We start from the raw sequence: 15,803 nt of genomic DNA on the forward strand, positions 1-15,803 counted from the left end.
GGGATTCACCTCATCAGACTGGCACTGTCCTTGGCATGATTTCGAATGAGACGTTTCTCTCTTTTCTCCCATATTCTCCTGTTACTCTTTCGCATTCATCGCTTGCATTCAGTTTTTATGTTTGTGACCATGCTCTTCAAAAATAAATGAAAAACATAAATGATAATTATGTATATTACATTGTTGCTTGTTTCACATATTTTGATAACAATGGTGGTGGCGAAAGTAGAATTCATCAGCGCTTCCGGGGCCGGGTTTTCTGTTCTGGAAATGAATATTTACTTATTCCGAGCAATTTTTTGTCCACTGAATTTGTCAAAGTGAAATGTTTAGAATGACATCATGAGTGATATTTTGCTGATGCGTCAACTTACGAGTTATCGAACGATTTCGGGTAAAACATCGAACAAAATACTCAAATAACTGATTCGAATCGGATTACACGCTAGGCGAAACTGAATGTTCGGCCTGCGTTTGAAATACAGGTTATAAATAGAATTTGAATTCATAACTACCAATCAGGGACCGGATGCATTCGTTTTTATGATTAACATACCAAGGTTTTGAGTAATGAGACTCATCCTACTGAGATGTTTTTGGGAAATTTTCTAAGAAGTGCTTTTCAGGAAGATATTCGTCGTTTTATTCAACAAACAACATTTCCAAGAACATTTGAAAATGCTTTACAATATCAAGTGGCAAACAAACACATTTAAAGCCTGGTTTGGTAAACAGGAAGAGAACATTCAAACCTTGAAAGATGGTCTGTTTGGTCGAACTAGTTGATGAGTCTTGTAAAAGTCATACACACAAAAACACTTGACTGTCAAGTTTGTCGCACAATTTAATTGAATTAGAAAAAGCCAGACTAATAATAGCCAAACCTCTTGAATTACAAGTTTAATTAACTTTTCCAGACTAAAATTAGAGGCAATTAACTACTCGTCGTTTAGGGTTCAGAGAACACTACAAACTGTCCACGCTTGATTATTTTGCCTATCCAGATGTGGTACTATAGTGCATGCAGCCCCTCCTGGTGAACTATAGGGTGATGTTTGCATCGCAAGTCGGATGTCAGGATTTCGAGTTTCAATATAGCCGGGATTACGCAGTCCAGTTGAGGTTTGTACAGAATAAAACTCAGTGCTGCTGTTTCCCAGGTGTATGATGGACAAACAATAATAATGGATGGAAGCAGAAAGGCAACTGTCGCTTTGCGTATCGCGTGGACACAGATATACGGGCGTCCACCACTACCAAATATGCAGTTTCCTAGTCATTTAAAGACTTACGCATGTGGTTGCATCTGTGATAAATTGTGGTGAATCACACATAAGCGCTTTCTAACTCAAACAGGCAGCTGCTCCAAAGAGCGACCATGTGCTCGATTTCTTAAAAAAATGCTCACGGGGTTGGTGGAAATCATCAACCGGTTTTAACTTCGTTAGGATTCATTCGGAATGCACAGTCCGTAAATTTTTATCAGGCTTATGTTCTAGCGGAACCCTGTTTGTGCGAAGCCCGCACGGAACACTCATTTAAACGCCAATTTAGTAGTAACAGTTTTTTAAACGTATGTTAGCTTTCATAATGGCCGCTTCACCTTCTATCTTGTGATGAAGTTTGAGCTTGAGACTGGCCATATAAGCGTTACGTCAACCTTTGGTGGGTAAAATAGCTCCCGCACTAAGAACCACCAAAGGAAAACTTAGGGCTTTTCGAGGCAAATTTAACCAAACACCACAATGAATCGACGAACGTAATAGGACGTCAAATATCAATTACTTTCTCATACAATTGTTGGGTCTAGTGAAGAATATTGTCCCAAATTCTGGTAACTTTAAAGCCTTCTTTTATTGGGTTGACTGTCAGGCTGGTAAAGAATTGTCTGTCACTTATGGGAGTTCTGTATTTGATACCCAAGACAAGATCCTGGAGCTTCAGCCGTAAATGGGAAATGTCAGGAGCCAGTTATTTCACTATAAATCTACTAGGTGAGGCGAATAGGGTGATTTATAACCATATCCTTCTACAAGAACGAGATTACTTAGTATTACAGAAATAATCCAGTGGTCACCAATTGCTTCCTGCTTCTGTACATAGAACATAATATTTACGAGTGCACGTATCCTTTGATGAAACAGTTGAACTGAAACGAGCGACTTAATAAGTTACTGTTCTCAATTCTCATGGCAGTACAAGGCAAAAATGTCTACTTTAAACCTGGCTGTTGGCGGGTAAACCATGAGGGAATCATATCCTTGGTCCAGCAATTATAAAATAAAATTTGTGACGTACAGACATTTATTGTTGTTTTGAAAAACAAATCAAAAATCGATCTAATCGGAAACCCTTTTCCAAACTCCAGGCTCAAGTTCTTTTGAAAGGATAAAGCAGTGATCCTTCAACATAGCTCAAAAGAAAGTTAAGTTTAAGAACGCCACATCTAGTTGCAAATCATCATCGTTTGCCAATTCAAGTCGAGTAAACTAACTTGAACAGAAGCCAAGAGTAACAGAATTTGTCTGAATACGTCGAGCGGAAAATCTACGTATCCGAATGGCAGAACGACCAGAATATCCGTGAGGCTGATTGACAGGCCCGACATCTAGATTATTGTGCATATGGACGTCCCCAGTTTTTCTGTCTTCGAATGTCCTGTGAGCTGAAATATCATCTCGGTGTCTCACGACTGTCAGCTGGGGAGTGAATAATTTTTTGTCAAACCACCCACGGAATTTACTTTATTTAAAATGGTCGTTCATCATGCCATATCCTTATCTTGAGTCTGCCCCACTTTTGCAACTAAGCACTCAGAGCTGGCAAATCTACAAACAAATTCTGTCCCACAAAACGACAATTTGGCTGGTTGCTCGTGTTGTTCATAAAACCGATTCTGAACGGGAAAACATACCTTGCACTGATATTATTTTCAGTACATAAATCATGTGGTACAATCTGTGTTACAACTCCTATTGCGTGTTCAGAAAACATTCGGTGAGCATACTGGACGAGATTTGCTCGGTTGTTTCTTTCGAGCTGAGGTTATGCTCACATTGACCTGTATAAAGGGAAATATCCGAGCACTACTCATTCATGATAAGCTTTTGCATAGATAAGGGTAGAAAGGAAGTTAGGTATAAATGTTCTATCACTATGTCTAGAATCTGTTTACAAACTTTAAATGTGCGTTTTATTTTACGGAGAAAATCCTCTTTTATGGGCTTCTTTATGTAAACTCTGTGTATTTTACAATTTATTCTATTTTAAAATGATCTCCCCAGTAGGATTTTCCACATAGGTTTTCAATTAAAAATATATGACGCCTACGTTATTAGCATGTGGTGTGTCTCTTAGGAAGGAGCGGCTGGCAGAGAGCATGTGGTCAGGCTTCCCAGAAGTTAGTGGGGTCGGATTTCACACTCAGTGTTTTATATGCATTAAAGGGAGAAAAATTCCATAACTGAGAGTCTTGGTACAAATCTGCAAACAAGATATTCAAGGCGGAAATTAACGTTTCGATAAATGTTAGTTACTTTTACCAGTTTTCAGGTCCCTCACATACAGAGTTGACTTTCGAAGTGCTGAGTAAGCTTTTTTGTCCATGTGTCCTCCTGAGACCCCCAAGACTGATATTTCTGTCTGATGCATACAGTCATGGAGACAAAGGGCCATTGTTGTCAGTTGGGTTGGGCTACCATGCAAGGTTGAGTCCTCAGACAACGGCGCGCATAGATACGGGCCTAGTAGTCAAGGTAGGTAGTCAAGGGAAGTGACAACACATACAGCTGACACGAAGATTGGAAACGACTGGCCTTATTTACTGGCAATATCGCTGCACGTTTTGAGGTAGTCGACCTTAGCGACGCCATGGTTTTCAGTGCGTGACGAGGTTTAAGTTTCAGTTTATCCATGCAGTCGTGTATCAGCTGCTGGCAAGCCACATGCTTGAGTATACGGAAACCAACAAGCTGCTCAGTTCTGGGGTGCTTGTACGTGTTGAATCCGGGGATACAATTTGCGCAATTCCCTTGGTTGCAGTGCAAGTATGAAATCATTTCTTGCTTCTGCATTCTCCTATGCGAGCACATAAATTACGAACGAGGAGTATTATTTTACGTCGTATCTCTGGCGCACGACACACCAATGGTGCTATCATTCGATGAATTATACCAGTTCATGACAGTTGATGAGAAAAAAACAGAATAGCTAGCATTTTTTCGTTTGAACAGGCAGTCTTGCATCATAAGACACCGAAGCTTATTTGCATTTTCACTGATTTTGACATTCGTTGTGTAAGTAACAATAAATAATAAAGGCGACTGCCAACTTTTGACAGTGGACTGATTGCATTTTTACAACCTTATATGGTTATTTTTGTCCGCTGCAGATTACCTTCGATATGCAATAATTTGTTCACAAGCTATACAGGATGCAACATCCTAATGCTGTTCAGATAGCTGACAGCGCTAAACCGAAAACATTTGTTCCCCATTTCAATTTAAAAAGGAAACATTTCGTCTTAACGGTCGACAATAGTTTGGCAGCAACAGTTTCAAAAGTAACAATTCATGTTTTTCATTTTTTTGTGGTTTGCTGACTGCACGTTCCCACATTTCGGTAAGTACACTACACGGAAGTTTATTTTATTGAAGGTTCTGTGCAGTCCAGGGCAAGTTGGCCCCAGATGGCTTCGGAAGATGCGCTTGATCGATGCCGGTTAAGTAGCACAATGGGCAGAACTTTTAGTGTTGCGTTCGACAGCGAAGTCTTCACGCTAATGGGAATTAAAACCCGATTGACGGGTGCAAGGCAACTAAAGAGTAACACACGTTTGGAGTTTTCTTTCAGGTTTGGAAGAGGCATAGTTACCCAAGGCTAAAATTTGTGACCGTACTCAGTAAACAAGAACCGGGTAAACACATTTCAGAGTTTACTGCGTGCAAGCTTATTTGCATGCGCATACAAAACAAGAATAACGATGCTAAGAACCATTCCTTATCACTCTTCTGGACGGCTAGTTATTCAAGGAAACAGCATTCAATATTTTATGTATTTAGGGGCTTTGAGAAATGCAAATAAACAGCATTTTGTCGCATATTTTTTTCTCACAAAAGCTGACAAGCCAACATAGCAACAGTTAAGGTGCAATTGGTTGAAGACTGGTAATGTGTATGTCACTCATTCGTTTGCAGTTGGACTGATTGACTGATTACTTGATCAATAGACCACAGGGTCAGGAAAAATCCGCCCGAATGGAATCGTTTGAGAAAAATAACAAAATTTAGGGAGTTTTCATTCTATTAACTGCAGAGTTCATTCCAGCTTGCAAGAACCATCAATCGATTTTGTGGCTTTCTATAGAGTACAAATAGTAAACGTTTCTGGCTCCTCGGAATCCTGTTCAAGATTGTAAAAGCTTACGTAATTCCGCTTCCGAGGACAACACACCAACATGGTAATAGAATGATAAAGTAGTGCTAACACAGCAAGAAATGACAGAAGTGGGTGTTCGCTTGTTCATCCTGCAAGACACCTACATCCATACAAGCGGAATATATGTCAAAATCTATTCGACACCTCAACCATTTCAAAAATTTACCCTCCTGGTTGCAGGCAGGTGCAGCAGTTTGGTTTTATCAAAAACGCAAGTGTGCAGCTCGCAAAATCTGCTGATTGCAAATAATTTGTCAAACTTCTTTCTTCTATTCTAACTGCACGGGAGAAATTCGCAAGTATTCCATTGGCTGTCTCCTCAACGGACTCCATCTGGTTAGTTCGTTTTCGAAGTACTGCGCTCTTAGGCTGGTTGGAAACCACAGTATATAAACAGTTAAGCTTGACTGCTATAATCAGGAATAGTCTTGGAATATACAACGAAGGCTTGGGCTGATTTGTGTGACTCTAGTGGTCTTCAAACTCCATTTGATGGCTGAACCGATGAGGCCGTTCTATGTTCCAACTTTAGGCTGGTGAACAGTCTGCAGTTATAGAAGATGGCATATAGATAGTTATACGTCTTTCTAGGTGAATGAATTCAACCTATGTGCACCATAGTTTATCTATCAATTCATCAATCCTGGTTACGCAAACTAGTCTATTGGTTTCTACATTGCCTTCATCGCGAGGTGGAGTGACAAGCGAGGAACTGAAGGTTGTAACGTTTATGACTGATAGAGCAAATATTTCGTTAGCGGAATCATATCAATATAGCACACTTTTTCTCCGTGATTGGAGGAGTCCAACCAATGGTCAGAATATTGGCACCTGTATCAGAAAAGCCAAATATTTTTCTGACCGTGCTGGGAAATTTAAGGTGGACCTTATAAAGTGCTTCACTTAGTTGCATCTAATGTTGTCTTCTTCTATAAGGAAACTTGTTTATGTGGTGTTTTTAGAGAATAGCCAAAGAAAACTCGTTAGCTTAGTTTTATTATTATTATTGTTGATGCACACTGTTCACAGCCTTTTTCCTGCCACTCAGTTAGAGCCAACCTCTGAGAATAGTCTGTCTAGCACACGTGCTCCAGTGATGTGGTGTCTAGAATATGGGTACAATATTTTAGGCTGTATTGATCTCTGATACAATTCAGCCATATGTTACACGTTAAAAGAAACATGTGACTTTGGGAGTAGGCTATCTAGGCTACACAGATGGTGACGTATGACTGATTGCCCACATAAGAAAACATGCTCCGTATGGCTGTATTTTCAGTCCCAACCCATTTTTTCGAATATGGATTGTACACTATACGTGACAATTTTCACGTGGAAAATTTTTTTTTTGGGGGGGGGGTTTGAAAAGAGCTTTCGACAATCCGACATTAAGTGCAGTCAATCGCCTGAAATGACCCATATCAGTCCCAGTTTCACTCTTTTCTTTAAACCAGCATAATTTACCGAATGGAGTTATGCACACAAACAAGACACCTCGGAAGCGCTATTACGATTCCTGACTATAATAAAAAGCTGGTAAAGGTATTTAGACTGATTCTTGTTGCTGATCAGTACCAAAGTGTTACAAGTTAGGAACTATTATTGGAGTTAATTCAAATTTTATGCTATCGAAGGTAAAGTTTGGGGGAGAAAAGATGGACGAGTGGAGGTTTCAAAAGCACTAGAGTTACGTTTCTCATACAAGATCCTGAATCCCCAAATGCTGATTATTAGTTACAGGCGGTCAAAAGAAGAACATGGCATTGAACTAAAAAGATTTCTCTTGATCAAACAAACACTTTTTGAGAGACGGGTGTTTTATTTAAAGTTGAGAGGTCTACAGAATTTGAATTATACTTCCTGGGAGCGACATTTATAGTACCATGCAGAGTTCATGCCAAAGAAGTCACTAGTAGACAGTAGAAAACCGTTAATATTACATTTGCTTACTTCACTGTTGGATGACAGAAATAAGAGAAAGCAATATGTATTTTACAAGATATTCTTTTATTTAGGTCTTCTATCCAAACTAAGGTAAATGGGTGAGAAATTCAGTTGCAGGTTTTTGTTTTATTTGAAATATTTTCGAATGCATCTTTGTACCTCATTATTGATCTTGCTATTCGCTTAATGTGTTTTACAGAAAGCCAGATTTTCAAGAATAAATGAAATGAAACTGGCAACGGAAACTGCATTTTTGGAAGGAAAGCGGCGCTTTGAGATGAGCCATGATGACCCGGTTATCGGTAACAGTCCCAGCTTTTATTTGGAGAAAGGTCTACAGTACATTGAAGAAGAGGCAGGATGTGTTGGTCCAGGTTATACGGAACCAGAACTCATGCAAAAAAGTCCACAGTTAGAGCAAAACTTCGAGAACGAAAGAATGGATCTGTTTGAAGAGCAGTACTACCATCTGATTGACTGTTTACAGAGAACCACCGTAAGTTCTCAGGACTTTTGATTAGCTTTTACAGTTACTAGCTTGCGTTTCACTCTCAGAATCTTCAACTTATGTGAAAAGAAGAGCTAGGATGTTGAGTGTGTCAATTTACACGAGCATACGGAGACCTGAACAATAATCTGCTATCAAATCTTAGTTATTTTGATTCCGAGATATCTAGCTATTTGAGCTGCTAATCTTTACACTTGATTGATCCAAGCATAAACCCGGAGCATCAAAAATAAATGTTATCATCGCTTATGATTGAATTTATCACGACTCAGACGACGCGGAGTGTGAATGCTTCGATTTGTTAACACTTTCTCCACCTATTGCATTTTTTGCTGTCCATAATTGCTCAGGCTTGTTTCTGGCAGAGTCTTCTGTAAAACGTATGGCTGTCCACACCACCAAACTCGCCTTGTGACAAAAGATATTCCTCGCATCCTTTGCTCTCCCTAACGTTGAGAATATCTGTGTATGCTTGAGGAGAAGTCGAGCAATTATCTTCACATAATGTTTGTGTACTTCTTTCCACATTGTTTAAATTGGCACATTTATACCCATCAGTAGAATTATGCTCTTCAACTTCAGCAAACATTTGGAGCACCCCTTTGATCCCGCTGGGCCATAAAAGTGGCGCTAAACTGCTTGGGTAAAATATTTGCTTGAGTAAAGAAGTCCTGATTACTCCTGGATTATCTAGAAGGAAGCTTTCTACACAACCGTGGAACTCAGGTTATGTAACTGACAAGACATGGCAAACTGGAACTGATCCTCTTCGTCCTTAATTTCGAAAGTCTTCGCATTTCCACAGTAATCTCGTTTCTTATGATGCTAGGATCCTGGGCTGCTAGTCTGGCTAGGATACTGCTGAACGCTCAACCTGCCACTCACTGGAGAGAGAATCAAAGTTGGTCCCGAAGGGAGCCGCATGTAATAACGGATGACGACATGTATTATATGATCGAAATAACACGATAGGCGTGAGTACATCTGACAAGGTTATCTGCTGACGGATGACGCTTGATAATCAACAGATTTCAAAAAATGTGTGTACACACTCGCGAGCGCTTTACACGAAGTACTTGCTTAGGGGAAAACCACAAATTTGTTGCTCACCTATCCTGTAACCAGTATATCATGGCTGCGTAGTCGGAGAACTTACCATTCATTATCCTTGTTGCAGTCATTGATCGCGAACCGATTACGACATGCTTCCAGCCAACTTCCGTACTTCCACCAACAGCTTAGCAACAGAAAACTAGGGTGCTTCTCCAAAAGAATCAGCGCGTACAGATAACGATGAACAAATCCTCAAGAACTTTCGGATTGCATTCTCTCTTGACTGATATAAACTAATAATCCATACAACCAGATAACGCAATCCTATAGAGTATGAAATTCAGTTAAAAGTAACTCGTTTACATCTTTTTGTGAGTGTAAGTTCTTTACTATTAGCAATGAGAACGAATGCTCCGGCATCACACAGGGTACCTGAATTTTCCACGCTAATCTAGTTTAAGGTGCGTATCTCTATTCAAGCCCCACACGTGGGTTTTGTATTGATCGTACGTAAGCAAGAAATGGAGAAGGGTGCTAGATGATTTTGACGTAGAAAGAGAACGCATGAGTGCCGCATGGAATGGATATCAAAGGCAGATGGGCTTTAGAACTCGTGACTCGGCTTAGCTGCTGATTTGCTGAAGTTTTCTGCAGGTGGGGCATACCTTTGACGTTACCGTCTGTGAACAACAACCTTGATTATAATCGGTAGTCCTCGGGTATTCAATCCTAAAAGGTTTGTTTTTATGAGGTATCCAAATTTGAATACATGACGAAAACTACTCAACCCCAGCTGTTAAAACAACACTGGCTTTGTTTCAGAAAGGTTTGGTAAACAATCGGTGGATTTATTTTTAGACAACGTTTCGCTTTTGGCACAAAAACTCCGTCAGGCCAAGTGAGTAGGTAAGTAGGTTGATTGGGTTCTAAGGCAGTCAGGGAGCCAACCCGTGAGATTTCTTATGACTAGCCTACCTGATCAGCGCTGTCTCTAGTCTGATGTTCGTGTTTGTTGGTTAGTGGGGATGACTAACATTTACGATAGATTGGTTAAAAGGAGAATTAGCCTCCATGTTGAACCCGAATTTTTCGTCCTTGATTTTTCAGTCTAGGACACCTTAATAGAAAGTTCCTCTTGGGGTCGTTCACAAATTTTCTTCACCTGTGTCCGTCAAAGGGTGCCGGGACAGTTGGTTTGGGGATGGAGGTGGGGTGATTAATTGGATCTAACTCGGATCTTGTGCTTTTAGACCCAGACCATTTCGCTGATAACTGCACACCGCCTCGTGTCATCTCGGCTGATCTAATACCGCTCTCCACACGTTTGCAAGCTCAACCCCCTCTAGGATGCTTGGCGATTTCCACGGCCTAGGCCACCAGTCACTGTGATGTGAATCTTAAACCCGGTCTCAGAATGTCCACATTTTCTAAATTCATCCTATGCCCAGTGTCCAGTGCATGCACTGCCATTTCCGAATCTTTGACTATCGCCTGGTATTCCTCTATGTTTTTCGGTGGTCTGTTAATGGACGGCTTGTGCTCACCGATTCTGGTGTGCAATTCCCTGGCTGTCTGGCCTATATAAACCTTCGTATAGTCGTTACATTTTATTTTGTATGCGCAGTTCTCAGTCCTATCAGCCGGAGGGCGATCCTTCAAACGCACCAATACCGAGCGTAAAGTTTTTTCCTTCTGGAATGCTACTCTAATTTTAGCCGTATTCAGCACCCTTTTGATGACTTCAGATATCCTGTTTTGTATGGGATGATCGCTGTTCCGATCCACTCCTTGTTATGCCTTGTTGTTGGCACCCTTACCCGTCTTGGTTGTTGTTTAATTAAACCAACTGGACATCCGCTATCTTAAAGTCATTTTTTACCTCAAGTTGTGCTGCTCTTCAGTCGACCTCCTCTGTACACAGTGCTCTCACTCCCTTAAATATCGCTGAAACTATACTAGCATACACTACTTTTGGATGTGCTGAGGAGTAGTTTAAGACCGCACCGCTATCTGTTGATTTCCGGTAAACAGTGGTTTTCAAATTCCCACCACTCTTGTGTATCATGTGGTTAAGGTAGTGTACCTGATGTGAAATCTAGCTCCACGCTAAGCTTAATGTAAGGGTCCAAAATGTTCAGCTATTGAAAGAATTAGATCACCTTATCCCGCTTTATCACAACGAACGTGTCATCTTCGTAACGCCGGAAAACTCTTGGTGGACAATCGAATCCGTTTAAAGCTTTATGCTGAAAGTCTTCCATGTACATGTTGGCCAAAATCGGGGATATTGGTGAGCCCCTCGCTAAACCGTGTTCTTAAGTGCACATAATTGAGTCGAAAACAAAATGACTGAGGTTCAGGCGTACCTTTATACCTTCAACCATCTTGTCTACGGAGAGTTACGTTCATTCTTGCAGCGTTGTGTCTGACATTAGAAACCTTCTCCTTACTTCCAATGTGTCTGGAAGTAGGCTTGTGACTTTATCTAATATGCTACCTTAGTCCAAGAAAAATTTAATGTGGTTGTGTAATCACAAAACAGACGGCTCACAACAACTCAACAACGGGCTGGTTCGATTGCTAATATTTCAACCTGGTAGTGCTGAAGGTTTTTTGAAAAGCAGAAATTAACATTGAAATATTGGCACGAACTAGAGTAAATGGCTAAGGACATGGCACTCTGGTGTTATGGAGGACCTGAATACAGAACTGATAAACAACCTTGGCTACATAGATGGGGTTCATTCGAAATATACTGAATCCCCCCCAAAACAGAGAACAGAATTTTCTAGACCTGCCTGAGATTGACTACAAGTTCCGGCACATTGAAGGGTGCGGCACTGCTCAGAGCTATTTTCTAGAGAACCAAACTGTAATTGACGTTGTCCAACTACCGTGAACATTTCATTATAACGGCAGTAGATACCTCCACCCTAACGAAAAGTTTAACCCACCTACACAAATACCCGGCACCGCCTGCATCACTGGCCAAAGTACCTAATTTTTAGCGCCGCGTCGATCCCCACAGCTCTATTCTTATCGGTAAAGAGTTATTTTCAGTGGGTGAACTAAATTCCCAAAAGAATTACGTAGAATTTGTGTGTTACGTTCAGCGCAGTTTGTACAACTCTAGTTGGTTTTCTTTTGGGGCAGCACCAGGGTGGTATCCGTCCATTTGATATTCGTTTTCCAAACAGTTACAAGATGGCGATATGTTCCAAACTTAAAACCACTTGATCTATGATGCACGTTTTTCTACAACCACGGTTAGACGGAAATAATCCTCCTGTAACTTTTTAACGCTCATGTGTGATCTTGTTCAATCTCTTACGAGCGAATAGGATTAATTTAGCATCGCGACACTCTAGATTTTATCTGCGTGCACGCTAAAACATGGAAAGTATGCTGGGAGATACGGCACTGTGAGGATTTTCATTGCGACATTTCATTACAACCAACTGTCATGATGTTGACTGCCAAAACTCCAAAGGCAGCCCGACCATCAGACAGACCGAATGGATCAACTATGTGAAGTTAGCCAAGCTACCTTCGGGCATATTGGACATAACTATGTACGTGAATGTCAGATCCGCGTTAAAATTCCTGTTTTGCAGCAGAGAAAAGTGCTCATCATGGATTGCCTGAAGGCAGTCAAATTCGAGCAGCCACTTTACTACGCTGATTAAGTCTTGTTCAGCTGGGCCCGAGAATTTGGAAAACAGAAAGGCGGCTTTGTGACAAATAATGTAAGATAGTCACTCGGAAGCTTATCAGTAAACTTGAGAATTGACTGGACTGTTGAATTATTGAAGCGTTTCACAAATACCAATAAAAAGGCACAAAACCGGTGAGTGGTGTGTTCCGTCAAGAGAATAATCACGGCTGTCTTCCTTTCTCCATATTCAACAGGGATGCGATGTTGTTTCAAGCGAGCTCACTGGAGGTGATATTCCATTCAACATACATGCCAGCATCAAGGTGCGTGGCAAGGCACCTCAGAAACCTTGTACACAAAAATCAATTGCACAATCAACGCAACCAAGGATCAGAGAAAACAGCAGACGATCGTATGCAGTCATTCGTCAACTTCGGTTCAGGTACTTTAAGAATTACGCGTATTTCTCCAATCTCATGTATAGTAAATACATTCACAGGTATACATATATACTAGATATCCTTTAAAAAGACGTGAATACCATTTGCACCTCCCTAGGATATTCCGCGCTATCATGGCTATGAAACTTCTGTTAAATAGCACATGAAACGCTCAATAGGTCCATATGTTTACGCCCAATCAATGAATGGAAAAGATTTGACCTGTGAACTTAAACACAGTAGTCTTCAACCATGTTAGCTGTACCACAAGTTAGAGTGGTGCACCAATACAGGAATATTGTTTTATATCAGTGCATTGAGGTACCGAAATTTCGAAAAGTGAATCGTTGAATGATGAAATAATTCTCCTGAAAGATTTATTGTTTATCTCCGTTGAGATTCTCATGTCGCCAAATGGTATTATTCTATCTTACTAACAATACAAACTGAAGACATGAATCCTGTTGGGGATACGAAGACATGAACAACAGAATGACCAAGGAAGTTAAAAGGGTGGATAGAATAATTGACACTTTGTGGAGGGTACCAAATGCTTGATTTAGAAAGTGAACAGTCACTTTATAGTATTGTATGGTTCGTTTGAAAATCCAGCAAAAAGGGCGGGAAAGTGTCTGCAAATATGACAAATCAAAGTGAGGAACGTCCCAGTTTTATTACTTTCTTCATGTAACTGGTGTCCCCAGTTTCATATACAAGTTTTTGCATTGGACTACTCAAGGTTGTAGGTTCACACGACGTTGTCTACTTCGGTCCATTTCGGTGAGTAGGAAAATACTAAGGAATCCGTGAGGTCTACTATTATGACAAAAACTGCTCTGGTGTGTACATCTCAGTAGTTATGTCAAGTAAACCTGAGCGATTTTCGGTCCATGCACGTAAATGTTTGACAGAGAGCCGACCGTTTGATTAGTTTGCCATTCTTCATCGAAACTGATGAAAATCAAATAAAAATGTGTAAACTGATTTGTTATACTACTAATTAGTTATATTTTCACCGCGTATATCAGATGCACGTGCACGGGCGGAATCGGGAAATGTCGGTATAAATTTGATTAGAAAATTACAGAAGAGAAACATGTTTGCACTGCACGACGCTATGGACGTTTAAGTCCGGATTAAGTGGTTGATCCTTCACAAAGACAAAACAAACCATGCTCGGACTGAAAATAAAGCAGACAACCAGAATTATATCCTAGATGCTAATCAAATTCACCAGGCCACCAGCAATTAAATTAACGATAACCCCTTTGGTGTGCAGCTGCCTTGTCACCCGAAAAAGGCTGAAGAGATGAGCCACTGCCATATTGCTCAAGCCTAGACTGGAACAGTCAAGATGCCGGATCGCGTTCAAAACAATGGGTCCCTGGTGAGTATGGTCAACCCTTAACTTCTGAGCTTTGTCAAGCTCACTGACCCAAACTATCAATCTTTAAACATAAGGTCGATGACCGCTGCCCATCAAAGGGCTTGAGGTGTATTGATCTTGGATGTAGTGCTAATCGGTTTGCACGTTAGTTAAATAGGTAGGACCCTTTGTAATTCTGGTGGTTTTTAAAAAGTGAGCCAGTTTTATGATTACCCTTCTAAACTTGTCACTATATTCTGGACGGTGTGATGTCGCACCCACAAACCGCTTATCATGTTTGGATATAGCATTTGTGATACCGATAGAAAGCAGACGCGTCGTCCAAGTCATTGGCCTAATACTCCTTAGTGAGCATTTTTTTGCACATTCTACAAATCCCCCTGCTGCACGACATCGGCATTACTCATCTGACGATTATAAAATAAATGACGTTATTTCGTGCTTATCATCCATAAAACTCACTTGTCTTAGGTTGCTCATATACTGGTTAAAAAACTGACAGCATTTCCTCTGAAGTTTTAAATTGTCCTAAAGTTGATCCGCAGGATACCTGTTCGTCGAATTTAACCTCCGTTCATTAACAATTCAAGGAATCCAACATGCAACCAAGCTGGTTCTGTTAGGTGTGTTCTAGAGAAGATAGTTGACTGAATGTCGGAACAACTCTCTTTAGGGTTTAGTTTTCTAAACAAGGTACTTTCATCACAAACAAAAATACAATTACCGATGTATAATCTGGAAATCTTAAATAGTATCTTCTGTTTTGTGGATTGTATCGATTTCCAAAAAAATTTTCAACTTTCCCAAAGAGCATTGGTATGGTATGGCAATGACCTATGTTCATCGATTATTCTACTACTTCAGAGCAATCATTTTTATCTTGACCAAATGGAACACATTTATATAGTATACATTTATATAGTATATATTTATATAGTAATTCAATTAGGTGCGCTTCCTGAGATTTCTGGTACGGAGAACAATGCCAGCCAGCTCGGTCAAGGCGTTCCTCCTTATTAGAGATTCAGTCAGCGCCGACCTGTTTGCTTGTATTTGGGAAAAGGAGTCTGTCCCAGACAACTGGGGAGAATCGGTGATAGTGCCATTTTCAAAACAAAAAAGCGTAGTGAGTGTGGTAACCACAGGGGGATCAGCTTGACCCCGGTTGTAACGAGACTGTTGGCGTCAATTGTGCTTCGACGCCTTACGGTGGCTCGTGAGATACTGACTGGAGAGCAGCAAGCGGGATTCCGGCCTGGTAGGGGTTGTGTTGACCAAATCTTCACACTGCGTCAGGTGCTAGAACAACGCCATACGTATAAGCAACCCACGATTCTAGTATTCCTGGATTTCCGAGGCGCATTCGACTCGGTTGATCGG

At 40.7% G+C, this 15,803-nt stretch overlaps 1 protein-coding gene across 1 annotated transcript in view; it reads left to right on the forward strand.

Moving 5' to 3' along the window:
- T265_03877 (hypothetical protein) overlaps positions 1 to 15,803 on the forward strand; it is a gene marked incomplete at both ends in the record, with an annotated part of 86,387 nt that overhangs the window by 63,780 nt on the left and 6,804 nt on the right. Inside the window, 2 exons of the mRNA XM_009168469.1 lie at positions 7,580 to 7,876; positions 12,851 to 13,038. The remainder of the gene's footprint in view (positions 1 to 7,579; positions 7,877 to 12,850; positions 13,039 to 15,803) is intronic.

Source organism: Opisthorchis viverrini (assembly GCF_000715545.1).
Source record: "Opisthorchis viverrini unplaced genomic scaffold opera_v5_59, whole genome shotgun sequence".
In the NCBI taxonomy this organism is placed as follows: Eukaryota; Metazoa; Platyhelminthes; class Trematoda; order Opisthorchiida; family Opisthorchiidae; genus Opisthorchis; species Opisthorchis viverrini.